This window comes from Mangifera indica, chromosome 7 (assembly GCF_011075055.1).
Source record: "Mangifera indica cultivar Alphonso chromosome 7, CATAS_Mindica_2.1, whole genome shotgun sequence".
Taxonomy (NCBI): domain Eukaryota; kingdom Viridiplantae; phylum Streptophyta; class Magnoliopsida; order Sapindales; family Anacardiaceae; genus Mangifera; species Mangifera indica.
Window position 1 is genome coordinate 12,849,136 of NC_058143.1, and position 13,416 is coordinate 12,862,551.

Sequence of the window (13,416 nt, forward strand, 5' to 3'; positions counted from 1 at the left end):
ATTAGCTTATGTAAGGAACTCATTGATGGATATGTACTTTATTTATGGGTTGTTTCATGACGCTGCTTTGTTGTTTCAACGCATGGGAGATAGAGATATTGCATGCACGGAATTGTATAATCATGGGGTTCGTTCACCATTAACAATTTTGGAGAAGCTTGTAATTACTTTTCGGTCATGAGGAGAGAATCCTGCTCTTCTTCATGCTTCTGTTAGTCGTGCAGCATTAAATTGAGGAACCTTGATCAATGACCATATTATTAAAACTGGATTTGTGAAAATTATGTTTGTTGCGAGTTCATTAATTACAATGTAAGCAAATTGTGGGAGCTTGGTTGATGCTGCTTGGGTGTCTGAAGAGATTGAGAATTGAATTGTGGTTTGTTGGATAACCAGGATTGCTGTTTACCAACAACATGGATGTGCAGACCAAGGATGCTGATGAAATTAGAGGACTCGTGAGGTGAGTGGAGTTGGCAAGGAACCTGGATGCAGTTGGATTGGTGGTAAAAACAAACCTTTGTGTTTACAGTGCATGATGGATCACAATTTAAGACAACAGATTTACGAGATGTTAAGTACATTGGAGGACTTGGTGAAGAAGGAAGGTTATAGGGCTGAAACACAGGAGGCAATTTTTTTAGAAGAATACAAAGAACAGAGCTTGTGATACCATAAGTGAGACACTAGCACTTGCATTCTGATTCCTGATTCTTCCTGTTGGACTCTAATCTGGAAAAAGAACCTGTGCACTTGTGATGACTGTTATACAGTTATTAAGTTTGCCTCAGAGATTTTGAGAGGGGATTATTATTAGGGACATCTGCTGGTTTCATCAGTTTATTAAGTTTTCATGTTCCTACAGAGATTATTGTGATGAATTTAAATGAACTTCTGTCACCATTTTTCAGTCCTAATCTTTGCCATAGATAACAATATCTTTAAGTACGTTGATACAATTTAACCCAGACAAAATGTTGTAGCTTATAAATTCATTTCAAACTTTTTAGTCCTATCAAGATATCTAACTCTAACCAATACTTGCTAATGTATTTGATTTCAGCTAGTAGACTATCATTCACTCTCTGCAAAACTTCCATCTAATTGTTGAGTAGATTTTCTTCAGAAATTCCTTCATTTCTAGCTTCCTCAGCTTATTCTCATAGACAAAGCTTCATTCTTTTAGTTAATCACATGTTTCTTTCTATTTCACCTGGAAAACTAATGGGAAGAATCATTACGCATTGCAGGAATCAAAGATTAAGGTATGAGCTGGTTTTGCTTCAGTAAAGTACTCAAAGCGAGGCTTAATTAATCTATTTTTCCTTTTGTGATGCCTTGTTATAGACAACTGATGCACGGATTGAGAATGTAATGGAAGCACAAACATTTTGCAGCAAAGTATTAACCTCTTGTTTGCTATCTTATATTAGTAACCAACAACTTTTACAAAACTTCACCAAGTTCATCCAGTACATTTTACAAAGCTGACTCTTTTTGGTACCAAGAAAACAAAGGGAAAGAAGTCTCTGAGGGAATAAAGTAGAAGTTGAAATTAAGGTCATCAAGATGCTCTTGGAGACACTTTGTAGATGCTTCCATCTAGTGGTGACTGGTGAATGCTGGAACAATATTAGGTAATTTTCAGTCGCAGATGCTCCTTTCTTTACATGCTTTTTTGAAGATCAATTCCATTTATAGCATTCTGTTCCCATCAAGGAGGGCCAGCTTTACAGGGTATGTAATTCTCTAGGCTCACTTTGTAATCGTCATTGGCTTCCTCTTTCTAATTTCCATTACCTAGTGGAACCCTCTACTTTATTTGTGTTATAATGTCCATAATATCAAATTTTATGCATGAAATGCAAAATGCTTGACATTTCTGTCAACTTCATCCTAGTAGACTGTCCCCATGTGAGCAGCTGCATCAGATTCCTTTTCTTTCCACTAAATGATTCTCCACTCAGGAACTAGGCACAATTGCATACATGATAACTGCAAATATTTTTAGATTTTGCTTTTTTGGTGACTTCAAAGAATCTTGGTACTGCTGAAATGCGTTAAGCACATGTACCACACCCTCTCTGTTCCTTTATTAGTTAATTAAATCTCTAGCACGTAAACATGAGATCATGATGGTGAAATTTTAGGAGTTAGTTTTACAAAACATGCTTCCATCACTGACCCCGAATCCCAAATAGATGTAGTTTCATTAGACATTCACGTTAGCTGTGATACTGAAACCTTTGTGGCTTTTGTTTTTATTGGTTAATTTCTTGGCTCTATTATATTTATTTGTCAAGATATTTATTCCTGTTGCATTTGGTTCATTTTAGTCCTAGGATAAATCAAGATAGGATGTGTAAGGTTCACAAATCACCCTTCAATATATGAAAAAATATGGGGTTAGATACAAAAGCAGATTTGAGATACAAGAAGTCTTGTCTTGAATTTAGTAACTTTGTGGGCTTATGTACAAACACAATACTAATACCTAAAACCCCCTTTTCCAGGCTAAAATCAACGCTTGACCTTTAACTCCACTTGAGATATCCTTCGTATTGAGAAGCAAAATCATGAGAAAAAAAATCAAAGATTCTCTTCAACAGTACTTTCTTCCCTAAGTTATAACTCCGCAAGATCATCTTCGAGAACCACCACGCGAAAACCTGAAACACCAGAAAACAAAACAAAGGAATCCCACAAAAACAACAAAGAGTTCAAATCAACAAAACCCCCCATGCAAGCACCGATAAAAACATTCATATACACATGCAAAAGATAAAAACTAGGAAAAATGGTAGCTTCTGATGATGGAACAACTTCAACTAGTAGAGGAAGTGATTAGGAGAGGGAGGAATAATGGGAAACCTATGGCATGGGTGGAGTAGGGAAGATACACAAAGTCTTCAAACTTTTTGTCACTTTTTATATGAAAAGCAACTTGAAACCATTTATCTTCCCTACTCACCCACACCAAAACCTTCCCAAAATCCTAACTCCCTCTCCACTCTCTTCCATGGCGGCTAGGGTAGCCCGACCTGAGAAAAGTAATATGAGCCACTTGCTCTTGTGTTTGTGTGTGCCCTCTTGCTTGACATTGAGGCGGTTTATATAGTAGGCTGAGATGTGGTTGCAGCAACCCTGGTTGAGAGTTTGGTAACCAAGGTTATGACTTTATTAAAAAACTTGAATCCTGTCCGTTCATTTTTATCATGGTTTGGTAAGGTCACTTTAATTTGACTTTAAATGTGTGTGGGACTAGTATCGCTATGAGCCGGTGAAATGATGCCATGAAGTCATTATGACAAAGATGTGCAAATAAAATAAAATAAAAGTAAAAATAACCTCATTATTTGGGCTCCAAATCTAATTGAACAATTTTGAGTCCAAACCCATTTCAAATTTCAGCCCAAGATCCATTATGATTAGGACTCAAGTTTTTCATAAATCACTCGCCAATATATGAAATTTATCCTTTTTTCAATTCCTGTCTGAATTAATCTCTTCTTAATCAAACTCTTGAAACATAATTTTATGGGTTCAGAAGGTGAGTCGTTTTACTCCTTTCAAGAGTAGTTTTATTTTGGTTTTTCATATTCTAGCACTTTGATATGCTAAATTATGCATTATTTATGATTTGGTTCATGCTTTTCAATTTTCAACAACACGCTTATGCTTTTAGACTTTAGTTAGTTTTGTGATGGCTTTCTTCAATAATATAGAAAAAGAAAATTGTGATCCATAGAATTAGTGTGAATTCCATCCCATCAAAACCAACATTTTCCATCTTCCACGCCTTCACTTTTTACTAAAAAGGACAACATATAGACATCGATTGATATATCATATTATTTTGCATTATCAAGTAAGAAAATTGGGTTCTGTTTCAAAATTTTATTAAGTTACTAACTACTACAAATTTCAACAAGATAAGCTCTCATCTCATCTACAAAAATCTTTACTCATGGAGAAGCTCAATTTTATAAAATGGTTTTAATATATACAAATTAATATATTAAAACTTTTTATCCTTTAAAAAGCTGGAGGAGATGTGCTCTTCGACATATGAAAGCTTCAAAATTTAGGATTTCCCAAATAGATGTAGAACAACTTGTTTGATCATTCATAAACTCTTCTTGAGTTACCATCATAGAGATTGTTCATTGTGTAATTATTTAAAGGAGAAGAGGTTTATGTGGGAGTTTCCATTGTGAGCAGGCAGTGGACCAGGTTGTTAGGATTTTAAAGGAAAGTTTAATGGATGCTACTAAACTGACAATAGTTGAAACTGGAATTACAGTTGTGGGGCAAGTAGGACTTACACCACAAGCTATTAGTGTTCTTGGGGGATTCGGTCCTCAAGAGAAAATATTGACAGTGCTGTGGAGGTTTATTTGACTCTTGTTTCTAATTTTTATGTGGGTACACATGTTTTAGGGATATGTTGAATTTGTTTGGTTTGTTTTGTGTAGGTTGTTGTTGGGACTGCATTTGCTTTGCAGAGGCTAGGTGCTTCTCAGTTGTCTTAGAATGCGTGCCTGCACCTGTAGCTGTTGCAGCCGCTTCTGCTCTTCGAATTCTCACTATCGGCATTGGTGCTGGACCTTTGGCCAGGTTAATTTGGATTATTTTTATTTTAAGATTTTATGTCCTACGTTGACAGTGAGACAAGTCTTAGTTTATGTTTTACTATTCATTGTACACGAAATAGAAGGAATTATTATTCATTGTAGACCAGAAGATCTTATGGAAGGGTGTTGAGGTGATATGTTATTATAAAAAGTAAAAGATTATTTTGATAATAATTATATGTAAATTATTATTATTATATTTAATAAAATTGATATATATAAATAATTATTATGTTTTATTGATAAAATACTAAGATAATTATTTCCTCGAGCAAAAAGATTTTTCCCTTCATTTTGTAAGGGTGTTTGTCAAACAGTATGAATTATTATAACTGAAGCCACAATTTTCCTAATAAAATCTTACGTTTGCCTTGAAATCTAGATTAATTTTGCCCATTCCCTTATCATATTCGTTTCAAAATTTATTTTGTATTGACATCATCAATCGAGTCAAAGACTTTTTTTTTTATTGTTATGATAAATCAACATCATCCATCACTCTATCAATCAAATTAAATATTTCTCTTTGATTCAGATGAATCAACATTATTCATTACTCCAATCAAGCCACAGTTTTTTCTTTAATTTTTAGGTTAAAATTTCTGTAAATATTATATAATACTTTTAATTGTGTTGTATACATTTAGTTAATCCTCAAGATTAATATCCTTTTTTAGTTTAGCGATATACATGTATAAAAGATTTGTATTATTCAAAGATAATATTAAGAATATGTTACATTCATCTATATAGTTTATTTATGATAGACTCATTTTTCATCTTGTTTCAAATCTAAGATTTGAATTCATCAAGATTAACTATTACTTCTTGCTATCCAAATTATTATCATTGAACTAGGAAGTCTGATTATGTCTCGGCGTAAAAATGCAAAGGAGGTCTAACTCAAACACAGAGCCACCTATACCAACAAATTCAATACCCAAATGGTTGCTCTTATTGATTCTCTCACTAAGGTCAGTCAAGAAGGTAAAAACATTTTTGATTTTATGCAATCAATTAAAACCATTATTAATGACCTTGCTATGGTTGGACATGAGTTGGGTGATGGCAAAATTGTGATTCACACACTCAATAGCCTCACTAATGACTACAAAGAGCTTAAGACTGTTTCACGTGCTAAAGAATTACTTATCTCTTTGAAAGAGTTGTTGAGAAACTTAGACTATGAATCCAAACTCAAGCACTTAACTTCAACATAATAAGACTTTTCCATCGCAGCTCAATACTCTTAGAAACAATCTAACCAAAAAAGCAAAAACAACCACTTTGATACTTCTAAAAACAATTGGATTATAGAGAATACTATTGCTTGATTGGAGTAATGGATGATATTGACTTATCATAAGAATGAAGGAGAATTCTTTGGCCTGATTGATGGATTGATTCATTGATTGTGTTGACTAATCACAAGAATTAAGGAGAAGTCTTTGACTTGATTGATGAAGTGACTGATGGTGGTGATTGACCATTATATAAAATCAAATATCAATTATTCATGATACCTAAACAGTAAGATGAAAACAAAGCACAACAAAGATGTCTAGTGATCTAAATGAATCCCTTTTGACATTAACATATTGTAAAGAAAATAGAAGTTTTCCCTCTTAAATAACATACTATTTCTTTAATAGCAGTTTGTCATGCCTTAGATTGAATACAAGTTAGCCACTCCCCATGTCCTCCATGACATCATTTATTGTGGTTCTCTTTCATGGTCTAGCACCAAAGTCTCCAAGGTATCTACCTGTGACTGGCCGACCATCGTGTCTCAAAGAAAATAGCTCTAAAGAATGGGAGAAATCCTTCTTCTGGAATGCTTTCACTTGATAACATTGTTAGACCAAAGGAGGAATCTATTGTTATATAACGTAAACCTTTGCTTTTCTACATTGTGTTAAATTTGTATTTAATTCGAATTTCTAGGTTTTTATCATCAAGAATAATTAGAATTACGCGATCTGAATTGGTGGAAAAAGGTTGAATTTCTTTACAATAAATTGGGAAAAGCAACATTAATCAAAGTTTAAACCAGTTTAACTCGATTTCAGTGGAGTTTGACTTGATATTAAAATAACATTATTCTGATGTATATTAATTAAAATGAATGTCATTTTAGTTAATTCATATTACATTTTTCAAACTCACAATCTTTATAAGCCGAACATTTATAAAACTTGAACTCTAGCTTAAAAATGTTGAACTCTGAAGGTTGAGCCTAACTCGTTTCAGGTTCGATTAAGCTAAGCTCGAGCTCAAACTCGAATCCAATTGTACTTCCAACTTTCTACTTGCAAACAATTCAAAATCAGCTTATCGGAACTATTCACAAAAAATAAAAAATTACACACAAGTATGGCCTAACATATGACAATGATTCAACTTGGGCACTGATGCATTCAAAATTATACATGAGACTTGAGCCTCCTTTCCTGAGCTATGATGACTAATGCTCCCAACAATAACCACATTCCATGACTCCAATTCCCAAACATCACGAAAAAAATAAAAGGAAATGTATCAACAACAACATTTGCCTCTTCAAAACTAACAACCCTGCTAAACAAATGAAGGCAACCCTTAACATGAAAGAAGCAGCGAAAAGTTAAAATTAATACAAATGAATCCCAAGACCCGTTGGATCAGGAATGATGAATAAAAGACATGGATATATGCATATTTGAGAGAGCAAAAGAAGAAAAAAAACTCAACACCGTTGGCGTGACTCCTTCAATCTTCAATTGATTGATCTGATCGATTATACGAATGCTTTCACCACTCTCTCCAAAGTAGAAGAGCTCCTTTAGTATCCATACAAAAGGAGTCAGTAGAAGCTTGCATGGAGATCAATTTGATGCCATCCCAATTAAGAGAAAATGGTTGAAAAACTATAGTGGATTTTATGATAGTTGTTCACAAAGTCAAGAGATGATTTTTTTTTTTTCAATATTTTCTTGGAACCGATTTAAACTCTAAATTCAATAATGATTGAAATAATGAAAAAAATGGTTTTTTGTTTTCTTTTATTCAAAATTGAATTATATATTCAATGTTTCAAAACTATCATTTCATCAATATCAAATGAATATTCATTTTCAATTTCAAAAGCATTTTACTTTCTTAATTCAAAGTATAATCCCATTTAAAATTCAAATGGTGATGCTTTTTTTTTTTTTTTGAAATCAAATGACAATTAATTCAAACTAAATGAATAATTATATAGGTTTAAGTAAACATATTTGTGGGTCATATTATGCTATGTTACGACAAATTCAGTGTGACTTATTGCCCCCATGACCCATGTTTTGCCAAAGAGTGTGCCTCATGGGTCGTGTCATCCTGCAAAATAACAAGACTTGATGTATGACCTATACTGATATGACTAGTAATTTCATAACTCATGTGAAAGCCCATGAACTAAATGAGCCATGTTAGGGGCTTATGGATAAGATTTATAAGGTGACTTGACATGACAGACCAAAAAAATCTTAAAGTCTAAAAATATTATAAAAATAGAAAATTATATAATATGACAGTCACACTTGAAAAACATGCAAATCAACCTATTAAAAGTGTACAAAAGTATGACCCAGGGAACCACGTGCTTGCATGACCCATAATTTGGTAAGCCTCGGCCTAACATGATGTGTGAGTATGGCGGGCCGCACTAAATAGGACACTAAATAAATGACAAAGGTCCTGCTGAATAGATCATTACGCGGATTGAAATAATTAGAATCCATGATTCAATTAAGTAATATGCAAAATTTCATGCATTATTGTGATGGTCCATATGTCATCATATCCCACTGGATAGGTAGCCCACCAACATAATGAAATTGAAAAAGAGTGTTGGATTTTGATCAGAGATTACATTTAGAAATTGGAATCAAAGCAAGAGAAAGAGAGTCTAGGCTTGTGCTGTTGAGAAGCATCGAGACAGAAACAGAAGAGAGCTGCCTTATATGTGAAGCGGCAGTCATGTTCTGTTATAACAGCCCAGTAACCTTTACGGAAAACAGTAAAACAAGTCTAACAAAAAATTACAATTTTAAAAGTACAATTGCAAACATTAGTTTAAAATTGGAAATCGGGTTCTCTCTCTGTATATGTATATATTTAATAAAATTATACGTATTTATTTTGAATACATAAATAATTATATATTTTTATATATTATTATTTGATTAAATAATTTTAAAATATGTATACATATTTTTAATGATTAAAGAATAATATTTCAAGATGAATTTTACTCTGGGAAAGTACTGGAAGGTACAAATAAAATGGATAAAGTACAAAAGCTTAAAACATCTCTGTGATTGATTAAGTGAATCTCCTACAATCACTTTAAAGATATTGCAAATTGGAAATCTTTGACCAGTATAAATTAGTTGGTCAAAAAAGCTCTAGTTAATTTATGAAAAATTGAGCCCAAAATAGATTTTAAATTTAGGAGTCATTTGGTTTATGTGTAATAAAAATTATCTTGATAATCTATATTTTATTATTTATATTATTTTATTAGTAATAAAAATTATGATAATATTGATGGTAATTTGATTACTAGTTTTACTTTAGGTATTAAAATATTATTAAGATAATCTTAATTTTATTATAATTATATTTTTATTTATTAATTTTTTGAACAAAAATAACTTTATTTTTAATTAATATAACAAGTAAAATAAAAAATATACTAGAATAATTATATCTAAAGATATTTAAGTAAAATAATTTATTAGCATTCTTTTATTATCTCTAACTAAACATAATAATTATTTATATCTATCAAATTTTATCAAACATAATAATTATTTATACACGACAATCTTTTAAGTAATCTATTTTCAAAGTAATAAAACATTCTCTGAACCAAACGTGCTCTTACAAGCAAATGAATCTTCTTAAAAAGTAATGGTCTTCAACACCAAGAGACAAGAGGTGCATGGCAAGATTCAGAAATAGAAGGTGATCGACAACCTTATTTTGTATACATAAGCTTGAATGGGTAATATCCATAAGCGGTAAGATTTTTAATTTACAGCTTCAAGATTTAAAGTTTGAATCTTCTCATGAGAATCAATAAAGGGTCTCGTCAATAATATTCATTCAATTCAAAAATTCTTCAATGACCGGCTTTAATTGAAGATGAGTATGGGCAAATCTGCAAAGAGCAACCAAATTAACACCTTGTCCAATTACTGTTACCAGTCATTATAGTCAAAGCTTCTGCATACAACAAAATGTATTCATTCTGATAACTTCTCACACTGGCCTGTACATGCTGCACACATACTAAAACTCACGTCCAGGTGACGCAGATATCTCTATTTTTTCTGTCTTTCAATCTCATCACTCCTCAGGACAAACAGCATGGGCAGGCCTCCATCTTTATATCTCTTTATTCTTCAAACGGTCCCTTTCTTTATATAAAAATCTGTCACATTTAGGTACAGTACTTCTATTCCAGTTGCCAATCTCCTTTTTTTAAATTTAAAAAAAAAAAAAAACTATCATCAGCTGATTGCTAACATATTATATCGCGTTCCAAATCTTTAGTAAATGAATTTTTAGTTGAGCTTGTAAGTGTTGAGCCCGTTTAGCCTGTTTTGGATGAAAAATGCTTTTATGAAGTTTAAAATTAAAAAAATTAATAATCAAAAGCAGTAGCAGGAGGCAGGCTGCAGAGATGAAATTGTTAATAACCAAACATTTGCAGCCAGAAGCATGCTTCATGCACATGTGCAGATTGCAGCGAGAAGCATAGAAAATGGCATGCACAGGTTGTGTTAAGACCCAAAAGCATGCTTCATGGTTCAATATTTCTGCAGTAATCTCAGCAGCCATCAAGATTTAATTATTTACACCGTTTATATGATGGAGCACTATCATCTCCTGGAGCCTCACCCTTCATTTGTTTACATTATCCTTTCTGTTTCAAAAAGACATTTTACCATTTAAGGTTTGCTAAAATGACAAATTTTTATGTTTTGGGTTTCAAAAAGTTAAATTTCCACCCGTTATCAACATTTGTTAGTGAATTTTATTAGGTTAAAAAGCAAAAATGTTATTTTACATAAATTTTTATATATTCTCTTTTTTTTTTATTCTTTCGATTTTATCTTTTCCTCCTTATTCTCTTTATTTTTCTTTTTCCTCTTTATTTATTTATTTTTTTTTTGTTTTCAAAAGTTTGGAAGGTAAACCATAATTTTTTAAATATTAGGGGTGTTAATAAAAAAATTTCAAGGAGGTTTTAAAATTTGAAAAAAGTTAAGTTTTTTTTTTTTAATTTTCAAAATTTTATTATGTCTGATAATAATTTCAAAAATACCAATTATATCTCTAAAAAATTGTTTAAAACATAATATTTTAAAGTTATTTAAAGTTTTAATAATTTTAAGAATTTAAGTAATAAAATTTTAAATTATTAAAGATATATTAGTAATTAATAAATAATAAGTGTAATTTTGTAAATTTAATAAAAAAGCTAAACAGTCAATTCCAAAAAAAATAAAACAAATTTCAGAAATAAAAGTAAATAATAAATAAGAATTTAATTTTTTTTAAACTTGTTGCGCACCAAAGGATGGGAAACAGTCATTTGACCTCACTATGATAGACCTGAAACGGTCAACAATAGTAGTCACAATTCAAATGTTGATTGGCATTGATATTACTTTACGAGGGTGTTTAATTTGAGAAATATTTTATTATCAAAATTGATAAATTATTTTGAAGATAAATTATCTTGAGGATTACTATATATAAATTATTATTATGTTTGATAAAATTTACTAAAATTAGATAAGTATAAATAATTATTATATTTAGTTAGTGGTAATAAAATAATATTAGTATATTATTTTATTTAAATTTGTTGGATACAATTATTCTGAAATATTTTTTATATTATTTATTTTATTAATTAAAAATGAGATTATTTTAAACTCTAAAAAAATTAATAAATAAAAATATAGTTATAATAAAATCAAGATTATTTTAATAATATTTTAATACTTAAGGTGAAGATGATAATCAGATTACTACTTATATTATCTATCATATCATCATTAGTAATATAAGATTATTAGAATATTTTATTATTTATAAATCAAACAAAATAATATAAATAATAAAAAATATATTATCAAAATAATTTTTAATCTTCTCAACTAAATGGCCATAAGTTGTTTTAATGATGATGATCATAATGAGATTGACAGAAAAAGCAAAGGAACCAAAAAAGTGCACCCGAAATTCACTATCTACCAAGCAAAATTGATCCAGTTTCAGCTGAGCTCTCTAACTTTTTATCTTATAATGTCATGAGGGGTCAATCTGAGGACCTCAAAATTTGATCACTCCAAGGAGAAAGAGATAAGAGAGTAAAAACAATGTCTCACTGACCACTACAATACATTGCACCAAACGCAAAGAGAAAGATGCCATTCAATTTCTTCATTGCAATTCAGTAAGGTCCACACATTTGAGAGAGATTGATACAGCTAGAGATTTAGACCAAATCCCTTGCTGGGTCATCAGGGGTCCACGTAGACATTGCCCATATTCTTTGCTTAGAAAATGGACATTATGTTTCAGAATTCATATGGTGCAATCTGTCAATCAAATCCCTTTGTTTTTTATTATTTGTTGAGGACTATTTCATTTCATTTATTGATTCTTCTCCACATGCAAAAGCAAAGAATCAAATACTTCAATTCTATTCATTTTCTTCTTTCATGAAGAGCTTCTCAATCATCCAATTCTCACTTTCTTGCCATACCCTTGTTACAATTCTTGTTTATTCATACTTAATCACTTTATAATGAAATATTTTATTCAATTCAAGGACGATTTAAACCTTCCATTTTGCACTAATAATGCCCCCCCTTTGGATAAAAGGGCAACCAAGAAATTTTACCAGCCTCAATCAAGGGAAGCACGAATTAGATTAGACTCAAGTAATCATGGGATTAAAAAAGCAAATCTAGAAATGATTTTACTTTTGAATTCTAGTTTGGACTTTGTGTACCCCAATGCCATTAGAGATCAAAATACTGCTCTAATTTAGGAGTCAGTATGACATTGACTTTAGTCATAATTAAAACAAATATTAGAATGATATGAAGATTTTTGTTAGGTATATTTACCTTAAGGGTCAATATCTTTTGACTCATTGATTTGTTGATTTCTTACATGAAGCCCATTAAGTTGATAGCGATGATTAATTAAGGACCCCTCTTTTCATAATAGCAAAAGCTTAATATCATTATCATTCTCACCACTTAAGAATGTATTTGGGGAAGAAAATTATAATTAAACATAATTAGTCAAACTCATAATCTTCATTAATGAAACCTTAAAATCAGCCAAGGGACATTGCAACCTCCTCCAAACTTAAGATATTATTAATAGTTCCATCATAAAGCTCACAAAGGTCCCATTGCCAAAATGATAACATTTATTTGTAATATCAAAGGATAACATGTTCCATTATCACATAGATAGAATAAGGACACTACACCTACCTGAATAGAATGAAGAACCCAACCATATTTGATGGCCCTCCTCCATCTAACTTAGAAAGTCATCTTGTTAATAAGATTGCAACGAACCCTTTTGATTATAATCATAAACTTTATCATTGCCGCCATGCCCATACCAAAATAAATTCAACAGTCAAATTACATATAAGTTTTTACATGCCAAAATGAAATCAGTTGTCAAATAGTTGCAAAGATAATTACATACAACTAAT

General features: G+C 31.1%; 1 long non-coding RNA gene across 1 annotated transcript; it reads left to right on the top strand.

Annotated features, from left to right (window-relative positions):
- Positions 1 to 545: 545 nt before the first annotated feature.
- Positions 546 to 1,889, top strand: LOC123221369. The gene is made up of 2 exons (XR_006503260.1): positions 546 to 678; positions 1,251 to 1,889. It is a non-coding gene; the product is annotated as an uncharacterized LOC123221369 (long non-coding RNA).
- Positions 1,890 to 13,416: the final 11,527 nt, after the last annotated feature.